General features: G+C 37.3%; 1 long non-coding RNA gene across 1 annotated transcript; it reads left to right on the top strand.

The window, feature by feature from the left end:
* The first annotated feature begins 11,846 nt into the window (after positions 1–11,846).
* Positions 11,847–12,511, top strand: LOC112712978 (uncharacterized). The gene is made up of 3 exons (XR_003811867.2): positions 11,847–11,971; positions 12,060–12,164; positions 12,284–12,511. It is a non-coding gene; the product is annotated as an uncharacterized lncRNA (long non-coding RNA).
* The last annotated feature ends 279 nt before the right edge of the window (positions 12,512–12,790 follow it).

Here is a 12,790-nt window from a genome sequence, read left to right on the forward strand (position 1 = left end):
CGTGGGATCGACACTCACTCACTCACGTAAGATATTACTTGGACGACCTAGTGCACTTGCTGGTTAGTTGCACGGAGTTGTGTATCACAATTTCGTGTACCAGGCGGCAATGAGGAGCATGGCAGCATGAGCTCCCTCTCCCTCTCATCACGTTTGTCTTTCTCTCTTCCTCTTCCATTACAACAGTAATGACGGTATGTAGCTTGGCAACGATGGTGATGCATGGTGGTGGCTCGACGGTTCGGCGGTGGCTGCAACCTCCCTCTCTTCCAGTGATGCTCTCCTTCCTCTCCTTTTCTTCTTCTCTTCTTCCATGGTCTGTGTGTGTTGCAGGAGTGCGGGTGAAGGAGGAATGTGTGTGTGTGTGCATGTGTGTGTGTGCAGTGTTGAGAGAATGAGGAAAGTGTTGTGGGGGTGTGTTTGGGAAGGAGGGTGGCGTCTCGGGTTTGTGAAGGTGAGTGTAGTGTGTTTTAGGGTTAGGTTAGGATTTTGGGTAGTATAGGAATTGTAATAAAATTAACGGGTAGAGTATTAATTTAAAACCAAATTCAATCAAATAATAATTATATATAAAAATACTAGTTATTTATCAATTTACAATTTATTCTCAAATAAATACTATAATTCAAGAATTAGAGATAATCAAATTAATTTCCTTTATTCATAAAATAAAGTTCAAATCTCAATTAATTACCCTTTTATAAGATAATTTTTTGAAAATATAAATCATAAATATATATCAATAATTTCAATTAACTTATAATTTAATTTCTAAATCTGGGGTCTTACACACAAATATATTCTAACTAATCCTAACCCTTATCTCTTGTTTAATTCATCCCTTAAATACTTTAAACTTCAGAAATTACTCAAACAAATGGAGGAAGATGATTAATATTTTTAGTGCTTCTTGGCCAAAATAGTATCACAAAAAGTGATGAGCTTCAATCACTTTGAACTTAAATTTTATTGACTCCTTAGGTGTGCTCTATATGTGCTTTAAGAGGAATTTTCCTGACATGTAAGAGAGAAAGAATTTACCTTAAATTCAGTTAGAAAAATAAAAAAGAAGAGGGTAAAGAACAAGGGCTTATCTTGTTGGAATTTTGGTAAAAAGTTCAAGAATTAGTAAGAATGAGCAAGTAGTTGTGCTTGAATGGCTTGGATTCTTGAAGAACACATGAAGAACAAGTGAAGAACTTGAATATGGGCTGGAAGTGTAGAGAAAAGGTGCAAAGTTCTCTTTCTCTCTCTCTATCTCTCGTGGTAACTTCTTATAAATTTCTTGCTTAGCGATATTCTTTTAAACAAAATGTTGAAGTTTAGCTTAATTAATGTGGTAAAAGGGTTTTGAAAAATCAGAGGAGAATAGGCTGAGAATAAGAGAGAAGGGGCGTGATTTCAAAGAAGCACAATCAGGCTCATAATGACGTGTTTATGTGTAGTAAGCTACCGTTAGTTACTTGGGATTAAAAACACAGCTGACAAGGGTAAATAACAGAGATCATCTTGGCTATATGAGTGAGAGAGGAACGAGTTGATTGGGAAACAAGCAAGAGGATTCGAGGTCTCTAGGAGGTATTTACGGAATACTAGTCAGAAGTTCGCTTCGGATTAATTTTTACTGTGTGGTAAAATAATTAGTGGATGAGATTTATTATTAAAGGAATAAATCATGCATGAATGACTAATATTATTCTTGGGACATAATTAATAAGATAGAAATTATTTTTGCAACTAGTTCTGTGGTTTTAGGACAATGACTTCTTCTTGAGCGCGTAACACCATCACTAAATGTATTCAGGTCAAGTTTGAGCTATTAATTACTATTTTCTTATTTATTTTTTATCATTGGACCTGCTAATGGTGTTTTTGTGGAAAAACGAATTTTCCAACACACAAATCTAACCGGCAAGTATACCAGGTCGCATCAAGTAGTAATAACTCACTTAAAGTGAGGTCGATCCCACAGGGATTGATGGATCAAGCAACTTTAGTGGGTGATTAGTTTAGTCAAGCTAACATTGAAGTGGAATTGAGTGTAATTGTAGCCAACAGAAAGTAAATTTGCAGGAATTATAAAGTGCAGAAAGTAAATTGCATTGAAACTTAAATAACAAGAAAGTAAAATAGCTGAAACTTAAATTGCAAGAAAAGTAAATTGCATGAAAAGTAACGGGGTTGGGGTGCTGGAAATTAAAATTCAACAAGAAAATGTAAAGAGCATTCAAGCAGAGAGCTAGAATATGAAATGGGATGCAGCAGATTTCAAACAGAAAAGTAAAAATGCTTGAAGAATTAAAAATAGAAAGCAATGCTTAATTTGCAGCAATTTAAAAGAATGTTGAAGATCTCAGGGAATCAATGAGACTAGAGAACAAGTTTAGATCTCAAGCCCTTCCTAGATTCAACAGAAAACAAGTTTGCAGAAGAAAGAAGAAATGAAGCAGCAAATGAAAACTCAAATTCAACTATCAATTCTCTGAAATTATACAGAAGAACAACCAAGAGAGATCTTAGACCAAGAAGGAAACAGAATTCCTTCACTTCTCAATCCAAGATTCAGATTTAACAAGGAAAATTAAAAGAGAGAGAGCTATCTACTACTACTACTCCTTAATGGAGCCAGCCTTCTCAAATCAGCTGGAATTGATGCCTTTATATAGGCTTTACAAAGTGAAAATTAAAACAAATTACAATTAAAATGAAAATCCTAATCTAATTGATCCATGTGCCTTTGAGTGATGATGTGGGCTTTTCTTGCTTTGGATTTGAGGAGAAATGGGTTTGGTTGGCCTTGATTCAATTTGGAAAGGAATTGAATTTAAATGGAATTTTGGTTGAGTTTTGGCCCATGAGTGTTTGCTCCCAGGAGGCTGCCCTGCCCTTGTGGAGGGCAGGGCAGAAAATGGTGTGTGCGGCCATTGGTGCGTGCGAGTTGGGCGCTGATGCTTGCAGGATGCTGTGGAGGGCAGGGCAGAAATTTTTGGTGCGCCAGAATGATGTCCGTGCGTGCTGCTGTGTTGCTGCCGAAACTCCTTGGTGCGCCAATCTTGTGTGCGTGTGTGCATCACCAAAATGCTGCCCTGCCCTTGCGGAGGGCAGGGCAATGTTTCCTTTTGGGAGTGCCAAGTTCGAATCCCATGGAGTGCATTGCTTGGCTTTTTCTTCTTGGCACCTAATTCATGCCTAAGGCTTGGCTTCCTAGAGGTCTTGTATTCGAAACTTGGTGGAGGAAGTTGTTGCAATTTTTCCTTGAATTTTCATGAAGAAAACACGACATTGCCCTCCAAGAGGGCATTCTGCTCTCCTTGAGGGCAGACTTCCTTGGTTTCCTTGTGTCTCCCTCTTCGAGCCTTGGTGGAAGCATTTTGGTTTATTTTCGCTTGTTTTTGGCCCTTAAAGATGCCTTTTGTTCCTGCCTCAATTGTACGCCAAATATGAATTGCTATATATCGTTGGAAATCTCTGAATGTCAGCTTTCCAACGCAACTAGAAGCACATCAATTGGACGTCTGTAGCTCAAGTTATAGCCCTTTGAAGGAGGCATGGTCATGCTGTGAGCGCCCAGATTTTACCTTAGCGAAAATTTGCTCCAACCTCACTTTGTTTCATCATGATTCTGCCCTGCCCTTGGCAAGGGCAGGGCAGTGTGCGTGCTGGTCGTTTTCTTCTTTAATTTGGTCATGGGCCACGCTTTTAAAAGCATGGCCTAAGGCTCCAAAGTGTACCCCAACTTCAAAGTGTACCCCAAAGCTCTTTTTTTCTCCTTTTTTTTTGTGCTTCTTTGCTTCTTTTTCTTCTTATTTTCTACAAGATTTATAAAATTAAAATATCAAGAAAATATATCATTTAAGTACAAAAGCATTCAATATTTAAGCACAAATCATCAATTTCTTGTATGAAAAAGCATAGAAAAATAGGTATATGATGACTTGTCATCACAACACCAAACTTAAACCTTGCTTGTCCCCAAGCAAGAAAAGAATCATGCAATAGAAATTAACAATCCAAGGTAAGAAGAATAGCAACTCAATGTTCATGGTAAGCTAGTTTTCTATGCATGCTTCAATCACAAAAGAAATGTAAATGATTGATGCTTCTATCTAGCTCATTTTATGAAATCTTTTCCTTGTAATTCTTCCTTGAAACAAGCTTTTGATTTTTTTTTTTAGCTTCTCCTTTTGGGTGCTTTGCCCCATGAGTTGATAACAAAGCTACGACTTCTAAATGCTTTGTTTTCAAGTATTACCACTTGATACATAAGCACCACAAACATTTAATTAGAGGACTTCATTAAGCTCATCATTTTTTTTCTTTTCTTGACTCTCTAATCATTGATGCTCAGAGCCTTGAGCTTTGAGGGAGTGCTTTTACACTTGAGCCTAGCCTTGACTTCTAAGTGTTTTGTTTTCAAGCATTTGGCTTGATACATAAACACCACAAGCACTTAACAATTAAATTGCCATTGGTACTCAGAGCCTTCAGCTTTCTCATTCTTTCCCTTTTTCTTTTCTTGCTTTAATTGTATTTGCTTATTCAAGGTTTTCATGATTTCAAAAGATTTCACAAAATGTCCTAGATGTAAACTTCAATTAAATAAAATCTAATGCAATTGAGCAACAATTAATCATACTAGCTTTCCAATACTTGTATGCACATGCTAAAATCTTCTTTAATGCCTTGTTTGTTTATGATCATGATGCTTTACTGCTTTTGAATTCACAGGATTCAAGTTGGTAGTTACAATGTCACAGCACCATGTTTCAATCAAAATTCAAGCTATGCTTAGTCATACCACACATGCATCCAGAGAATATAAAGACAATCATGCAATTTAAAGTGCTGGAAACAAAGGAGAGGAAAAGGAACTTTACAACATTGTAGTTCATCTTCATTATTGTTGTCCTTTTTCTCCAATTCTTCCCTTCCCATACCAACTCAGAATGCTTGCTTATCTTCAAGCAACAATTAGAACAATGGTGGTGGGGTCTAAAATGGATCATGAGTGTCTCACACAAAAGGATGTCAGTAGCATATGTGTTTAGGCAAGCAAGATTAAGAGTAACCATCAAGGCACAGAGAAATAGAAACATTGTGATTGCAAACATAAGATGGTGTGCATGATATATTGCATAAAAGATAAGTGGCACACCAAACTTAGTGTGACACTTTCACTTGGAATTAATGCACGTATCCAGTAAAGAATGGAAACAAATTTTTGTTGCATAGCAACACCAAACTTAGAATGCAATCCTATGTCCATTTTATTTGAAATAAGACTAAATGAAACCGTTGTATGTTAAATATAATCACCAAGCCAAGAATCCTGTCATGAATAAAGGTCTTTTGGTGATGTATTAACAAACACAGTTAACAAAAGAAAGCATTAAAAACAAGTAAATGAATAAAACAAAAAGGAAACTGAAACGTTAAACCAAAAGAGAAAATAAAATTGCAGAGGCATTATGATTATGCAAACAAGTAGTGTTGCTTGAATAAATTGCATAGAAAATAAGTGGCACACCAAACTTAGATTCTTAGTGTGACACTTTCATGTAGAATTGATGCAATCATTCAAATGGATTGAAAACAAATTATTGCAGGGCAACACCAAACTTAGAATGTAAACATATGCCAATTTATTGAAATTTAAACAAAGCAAGGAGAAGAAATATACCTACTGTCTACCTGTTCTTCACTTTCTTCCTCTTCTTCCAATTTGTTAAGAGGAATGACCTCAAGGGAGAGGAAGTTTCAGCTATTGTCCCCTTTCTTGGTTTCCTCTCAGCAAGCCTCCTTTTGTACATGGCTTGATTGAGCTGGCTTGCTAGTGGTCCAGGGGAAGGATTGCTTGTAGTTGACCTTCTCTTCTTCATGAATATTGTCCTTTGTAGCTTGGTCGCAATCCTCTTCTCGGTGCTTTTGTTAATTGCCTTCACTTCTTTGAGTCCAAGTCTTAGTGGTTGTGTGATTGTTAGAGTGATTTTTTCATCAAGAGCTTTTTGCATTAGTGGTTCCATGAGCTTGTCCTCACTTGAGTGTAAATTTTCTGGAATGACTTCCTCACTTTCTTGCTCATCCACTTCCTCCTTTGCTCTCAACATTTGACTTAATAGCATTTTCATAGAAGAGGTTTGTTGTTCTTCCCATAATTTCTTCATCTCCTCTTCATATCTTTCAATCAGTGTTGAGCACCTTTGGTTTAGGAAGGTTTGTGAGGGTTGTGAATGTTCATTATCCTTTGTCACCTCAAGTGCAGTTTCATTTTCAAATACCTTCACCACCTCATTCTCCATTGGAGTTTCACTTAATACAATAGCATCCTCATCTTGCTCCTCCACTTTCTCCTTCACATCCACCAAGTGGTCTTCATTCTTCTTACTTAGTGGTTCTGAGCGTTTCCCTATGTTCTCTAAATCTCCATTTAATTTTTTGAAGAGAGCTTCTTGCCTTTTCCAGGATTGTTCTTGTCTTTCAAAAAATCCTCTGGACTTTTGAAGGAGATCCTCTGAATCACAATTTGAAGAATGGTTGAACTCATCACAGTATGGATTGCTAAGATTTCTTTGATTTTGACATTCCCAGTCACAATATGAGTAGTTGTTAGACTCATCAAAATCTGGATCATATTGTGTCTCTGGGAAGTGTCCCATATGATTCTCTTGCTCATCTTGTGTCTCTGAAGCAATTCTCCATGGATTGGAGTGCTCAAAATCTGTTAATTCTTGGTGATATCCCCAGCCACCATTAGAGGTTGGTGATGGTGGGTGATATCCTGAAAAATTTTGTTTGACTGCAAGATGAGTTGAACTCCATTTGTATTTTACAAAACACAACACCATTGAAAATTGAAATTCATGTCACAGAGACAGAATTTCTTAGTGAGGCAAAAACACAAACACCTTGGTTTCAGTTTAAAACAGAGAATAAAAACAAAAAAAATGCTTGATCTAGACTTCTCACCCACTTAATCATTGTTGATCTAATCAATCCCCGGCAACGGCGCCAAAAACTTGATGGTGTTTTTGTGGAAAAACGAATTTTCCAACACACAAATCTAACCGGCAAGTATACCAGGTCGCATCAAGTAGTAATAACTCACTTAAAGTGAGGTCGATCCCACAGGGATTGATGGATCAAGCAACTTTAGTGGGTGATTAGTTTAGTCAAGCTAACATTGAAGTGGAATTGAGTGTAATTGTAGCCAACAGAAAGTAAATTTGCAGGAATTATAAAGTGCAGAAAGTAAATTGCATTGAAACTTAAATAACAAGAAAGTAAAATAGCTGAAACTTAAATTGCAAGAAAAGTAAATTGCATGAAAAGTAACGGGACTGGGGTGCTGGAAATTAAAATTCAACAAGAAAATGTAAAGAGCATTCAAGCAGAGAGCTAGAATATGAAATGGGATGCAGCAGATTTCAAACAGAAAAGTAAAAATGCTTGAAGAATTAAAAATAGAAAGCGATGCTTAATTTGCAGCAATTTAAAAGAATGTTGAAGATCTCAGGGAATCAATGAGACTAGAGAACAAGTCTAGATCTCAAGCCCTTCCTAGATTCAACAGAAAACAAGTTTGCAGAAGAAAGAAGAAATGAAGCAGCAAATGAAAACTCAAATTCAACTATCAATTCTCTGAAATTATGCAGAAGAACAACTAAGAGAGATCTTAGACCAAGAAGGAAACAGAATTCCTTCACTTCTCAATCCAAGATTCAGATTTAACAAGGAAAATTAAAAGAGAGAGAGCTATCTACTACTACTCCTCCTTAATGGAGCCAGCCTTCTCAATTCAGCTGGAATTGATGCCTTTATATAGCCTTTACAAAGTGAAAATTAAAGCAAATTACAATTAAAATGAAAATCCTAATCTAATTGATCCATGTGCCTTTGAGTGATGATGTGGGCTTTTCTTGCTTTGGATTTGAGGAGAAATGGATTTGGATGGCCTTGATTCAATTTGGAGAGGAATTGAATTTAAATGGAATTTTGGTTGAGTTTTGGCCCATGAGTGTTTGCTCCCAGGAGGCTGCCCTGCCCTTGTGGAGGGCAGGGCAGAAAATGGTGTGTGCGGCTGTTGGTGCGTGTGAGTTGGGCGCTGATGCTTGCAGGATGCTGCCCTGCCCTTGTGGAGGGCAGGGCAGAAATTTTTGGTGCGCCAGAATGATGCCCGTGCGTGCTGCTGTGTTGCTGCCGAAACTCCTTGGTGCGCCAATCTTGTGCGCGTGTGTGCATCACCAAAATGCTGCCCTGCCCTTGCGGAGGGCAGGGCAATGTTTCCTTTGGGGAGTGCCAAGTTCGAATCCCATGGAGTGCATTGCTTGGCTTTTTCTTCTTGGCACCTAATTCACGCCTAAGGCTTGGCTTCCTAGAGGTCTTGTGTTCGAAACTTGGTGGAGGAAGTTGTTGCAATTTTTCCTTAAATTTTCATGAAGAAAACACGACATTGCCCTCCAAGAGGGCATTTTGCTCTCCTTGAGGGCAGACTTCCTTGGTTTCCTTGTGTCTCCCTCTTCGAGCCTTGGTGGAAGCATTTTGGTTTATTTTCGCTTGTTTTTGGCCCTTAAAGATGCCTTTCGTTGCTGCCTCAATTTTACTCCAAATATGGATTGCTATATATCGTTGGAAAGCTCTGAATGTCAGCTTTCCAACGCAACTGGAAGCACATTAATTGGACATCTGTAGCTCAAGTTATAGCCCTTTGAAGGAGGCATGGTCATGCTGTGAGCGCCCAGATTTTACCTTAGCGAAAATTTGCTCCAACCTCACTTTGTTTCATCATGATTCTGCCCTGCCCTTGGCAAGGGCAGGGCAGTGTGCGTGCTGGTCGTTTTCTTCTTTAATTTGGTCATGGGCCACGCTTTTAAAAGCGTGGCCTAAGGCTCCAAAGTGTACCCCAACTTCAAAGTGTACCCCAAAGCTCTTTTTTCTCCTTTTTTTTTGTGCTTCTTTGCTTCTTTTTCTTCTTATTTTCTACAAGATTTATAAAATTAAAATATCAAGAAAATATATCATTTAAGTACAAAAGCATTCAATATTTAAGCACAAATCATCAATTTCTTGTATGAAAAAGCATAGAAAAATAGGTATATGATGACTTGTCATCACCTGCTTCACCAATTCTTAATGGATCGTGGTCACCGGTTTCGCAGAATAAATTATAGAATAGCAAAAAAAAATCAATTTATCAAAAACCAGGTTCTTACATGAAAATTAAGGGATCAATTTGTCTTTTTCTTTAAAAATATAAAATTATTATCTAGTTACTTTTATTTTACCAACTTGAATTACATTTATCTTTCAATGTAGCTGACTTTTGTTTTAAAACAGTCTCAAACTCTACCATAAACCAATCCCAATTTATGGTATAATTTTTTTTATCTCAAAATTGAAAGCTAAACTAGACCATTATAGAAAATCTACTTTTATTAAAAAAAACAACTTTTGCCCGATTTAGCCCATTTTAAATTTAGACTTATAATACACAGATACTGATAGGGACACGAGATACGACACGATATGGGACACTCGAACATACGAATTTTAAAATCTTACAAGATACGGGAACACGATGTAATATATATATATAAATTATTTTTTACATAAATTACAATGATCTTTTAATATTTTTTTTGATATTACACTACAAAAAAAATGATATAAAATGGCATGAATAATATGGGGGTTGTATAAAAACGCCCTAACATTTGAATATTATGTCATTTCTTACTGTTGCCGTAATTAATTTGTAATAACAGCGGTTGTTTTGGATTCTGGCGGTTTTAAAACGCCATTATCAACTTGTATAAAATGCCCAACCCTAAATTAACCCCTCCTCATTCCTACATTGAAACGCTGCCACTGTGAGAGAAATCTTGAAGCTCTGCCACTGCGATCTCCTCTGTCACGATCTCTCTTCCGGCGACAATCCTCTCCAGTGATGACCTCCTCTGGCGAAGTCTCCTCCAGCGGCGACCTCCTCTTGCAACGTCTTCTCCAATGGCGATCTCCTCCTGCGATGATCACCTCCTGCCAGTGACGTCTCCTCCAGCAACGGTCTCCTCCGGCAACGTCTCCTCCAGCGGCGACCTCCTTCTGCGATGTCTTCTCCAGTAACGGTCTCCTTCGGCAAAGTCTCCTCCTGCGGTGTCTCTTCCAGCGACTTCTCCTCCAGCGGCGATCTCCTCCTACGGCGTTCTCCTGCGGCGGAAATCTCATCCATCGAGCTATTGAGCTGCGAGTTTCTCCTCCGGCAGATTCACGAGTAGGTTCTTCTCCCTATTTCCCTTTGTTCTCTTGAAAATATTTCATTCTAATCGATTGTCTTAGGCTTGCCTTAGATTAGATGAACAAATTTAATTAATTTGGTTTGAATCTCAGCATAGTAGTCAAAATGTTTCTTGTTCTTTATTCTCGACATGTATATGCTTTATTTTGTTGTTCAATTTCCATAAAAGAAAAGAGGAAAACACTCTAGAAATTGATTGAAAGAGATTGATGGTGAAACCAAAGACAATCTCAACTATTTCAAAATTGACTGTAACTAAATTGTTTCATCATCATCTGTTCATTGCTGTTTTAATGTGGCTCTACTAGTGTCAGATTAGTTAAAACTTGAAAAGGTGATTAATTAGACTGTTGGATTTATGTGTTCTATGTCAAATATCAAATATGTGACACTTTCTACCTTTGAGGTATGTGCGTATGTGTTTTCTATGGAAAAAAAAAAGTGCAAGTCAAACGGTCTTTATTCCGTTATGTGAATTATTAGTATCTATCAATGCAAATCAACCCCAATGAAGTCCCTAGCTAGCTAATGTTTTAACGGTTCGGTTGATGGGATTGTATTGGGGATTCTTTGTCAATTAAAATGTAAATGTATGTCTAGAAATGAATGAAGCAGGTTTCAAAATGGTTTATCAACACAAGGGTTCGTCTAGAGGAAGAAGAATGCTTGGGGCGAGTGATGGACACATTTGGATCGGAAGAAGAAAGCTTCTTTTCCCGCTCATTATTATCAGTAGGTAGCTCCATCTTTATTAGTTACAGGCTTTCATCACTTGTGCCTTCTCATTAGGAATAATTATTTAGCCCTAGAAATTAAGTACATTCATATTGGCCATGCCCTGCCTAAGCGCTCCCACTCATAATCAGTTGCCTTATCCATTACTTAATATAATATTGTGATTTCGATAAAATCAAAGTAGCTGATGAAGACATCAAGTAATTTTTGCATGAAGATTATAGCTTATTGCAAATGAAATAAATTATGGGAATTGTGACCAACAAGCTAAGGTCCTGTGTGACCATTTGGCAATCAGTTTCTGAGCAAATTATTTAGAGAGATTTAGGGTATGAATGATTAATGAATGAAGTAGAATTCTCTGTGTGCGCTGTTTGTTTTTTTCTAAAGTATGCATTGCTTATTTGCTTTTTGCTTGTCTTATAATACAAAAAGGTAACAACGTAACTGACATGATTGCAACTAATAATGCATTCATTCATCTTTAGTTTGTCTTTAGTTTGTCTTAATATATAGATTCGAATGACTCTAGGGTTACAACAGCACGGTGGAAGCGGGTGAGCCTGGCATTCCCTCCTCCTCCGGTGAGCAGTCATCATAGCTCGCTCTTCTATGCAACAACCATTGATGCTGCTATGCCTACTATTGTTGGAATGGCACCGAAAAACCAGGATGCCATTGATGCTGCTATTGTTGGAATGCTTGCAGATCCTAAAGAGGTTTAACTTCTTTCATAAAGCTTAGTGTCCTTAATTTTTGTCCTTGATTTCATTATTTGAAAATCGCGCCAAAAATTGAACATGTATATGCCTTGTGCTGCAGGCAAGGGCTAGAATCAGAGATGTTCACTTTTTACCTTTCAATCCTGTTGACAAGAGAACTTCTCTGACTTACATTGATGCTGATGGAAACTGGTACCGTGCCAGCAAAGGCGCTCCGGAGCAGGTAACAATTTTTAGTTTGTTCATGATTTGTAAGATGTTTTGGCCTGTTCCATTGACACTGATATGATATTCTTTGTTATGATGAATAGATCATGAACTTGTGTAATCTAAGGGATGATGCTAAGAAGAAGGTTCATGCCATTATTGATAAGTTCGCCGAAAGAGGCCTTCGTTCCCTAGCCATTTCAAGACAGGTTCTTACATCAAAGTCTTCATGCTTTAATTTTTCAGTACATGTTCCCAAGTTTCTTATAAATATAAATAATAATAATAAAGAGAACCTGAATCTGAAGCATCTTCTCTGCTACTGCAGGAAGTTCCTTCTTGGCCAAGACAAAGATGCAAGTATCGCCACACTTCTCGTCGAAGAGTTAATTGAGAAAGCCGATGGATTTGCCGGAGTCTTTTCAGGTTTATACTCATTACTATTTTCTCAAAGAGGAAATCATGTTCCACACTACAATTGGGTTTTTGAGACAATGGATGAAAGCAATGCCATATATATTCAGAATAACAGAAACTTCATCTGAATTGCTTTTCACTTTTAGCTTCTAACCAAACATAACCAAATGCTATGTTCTTAAATATTACGAGTTTCTCTTTTGTTAATTTCCATTCCTATGCATTGAAATTCTAGATGCATTGCTAGAAGGAACCTGGAATCAGTATAAGAATGACCATATAGTTTCTTTTATTATTATTTTTTATATTTTATATTAGATCCTGGGATTTAAGCGTAGATTTATTTTTTTCCCTTTTTTTTACATCATTAGCATATATATATATATATGCATTTAAATTTTCTCTCCCTTTAAGTGTT

Source organism: Arachis hypogaea, chromosome 9 (assembly GCF_003086295.3).
Source record: "Arachis hypogaea cultivar Tifrunner chromosome 9, arahy.Tifrunner.gnm2.J5K5, whole genome shotgun sequence".
Taxonomy (NCBI): Eukaryota; Viridiplantae; Streptophyta; class Magnoliopsida; order Fabales; family Fabaceae; genus Arachis; species Arachis hypogaea.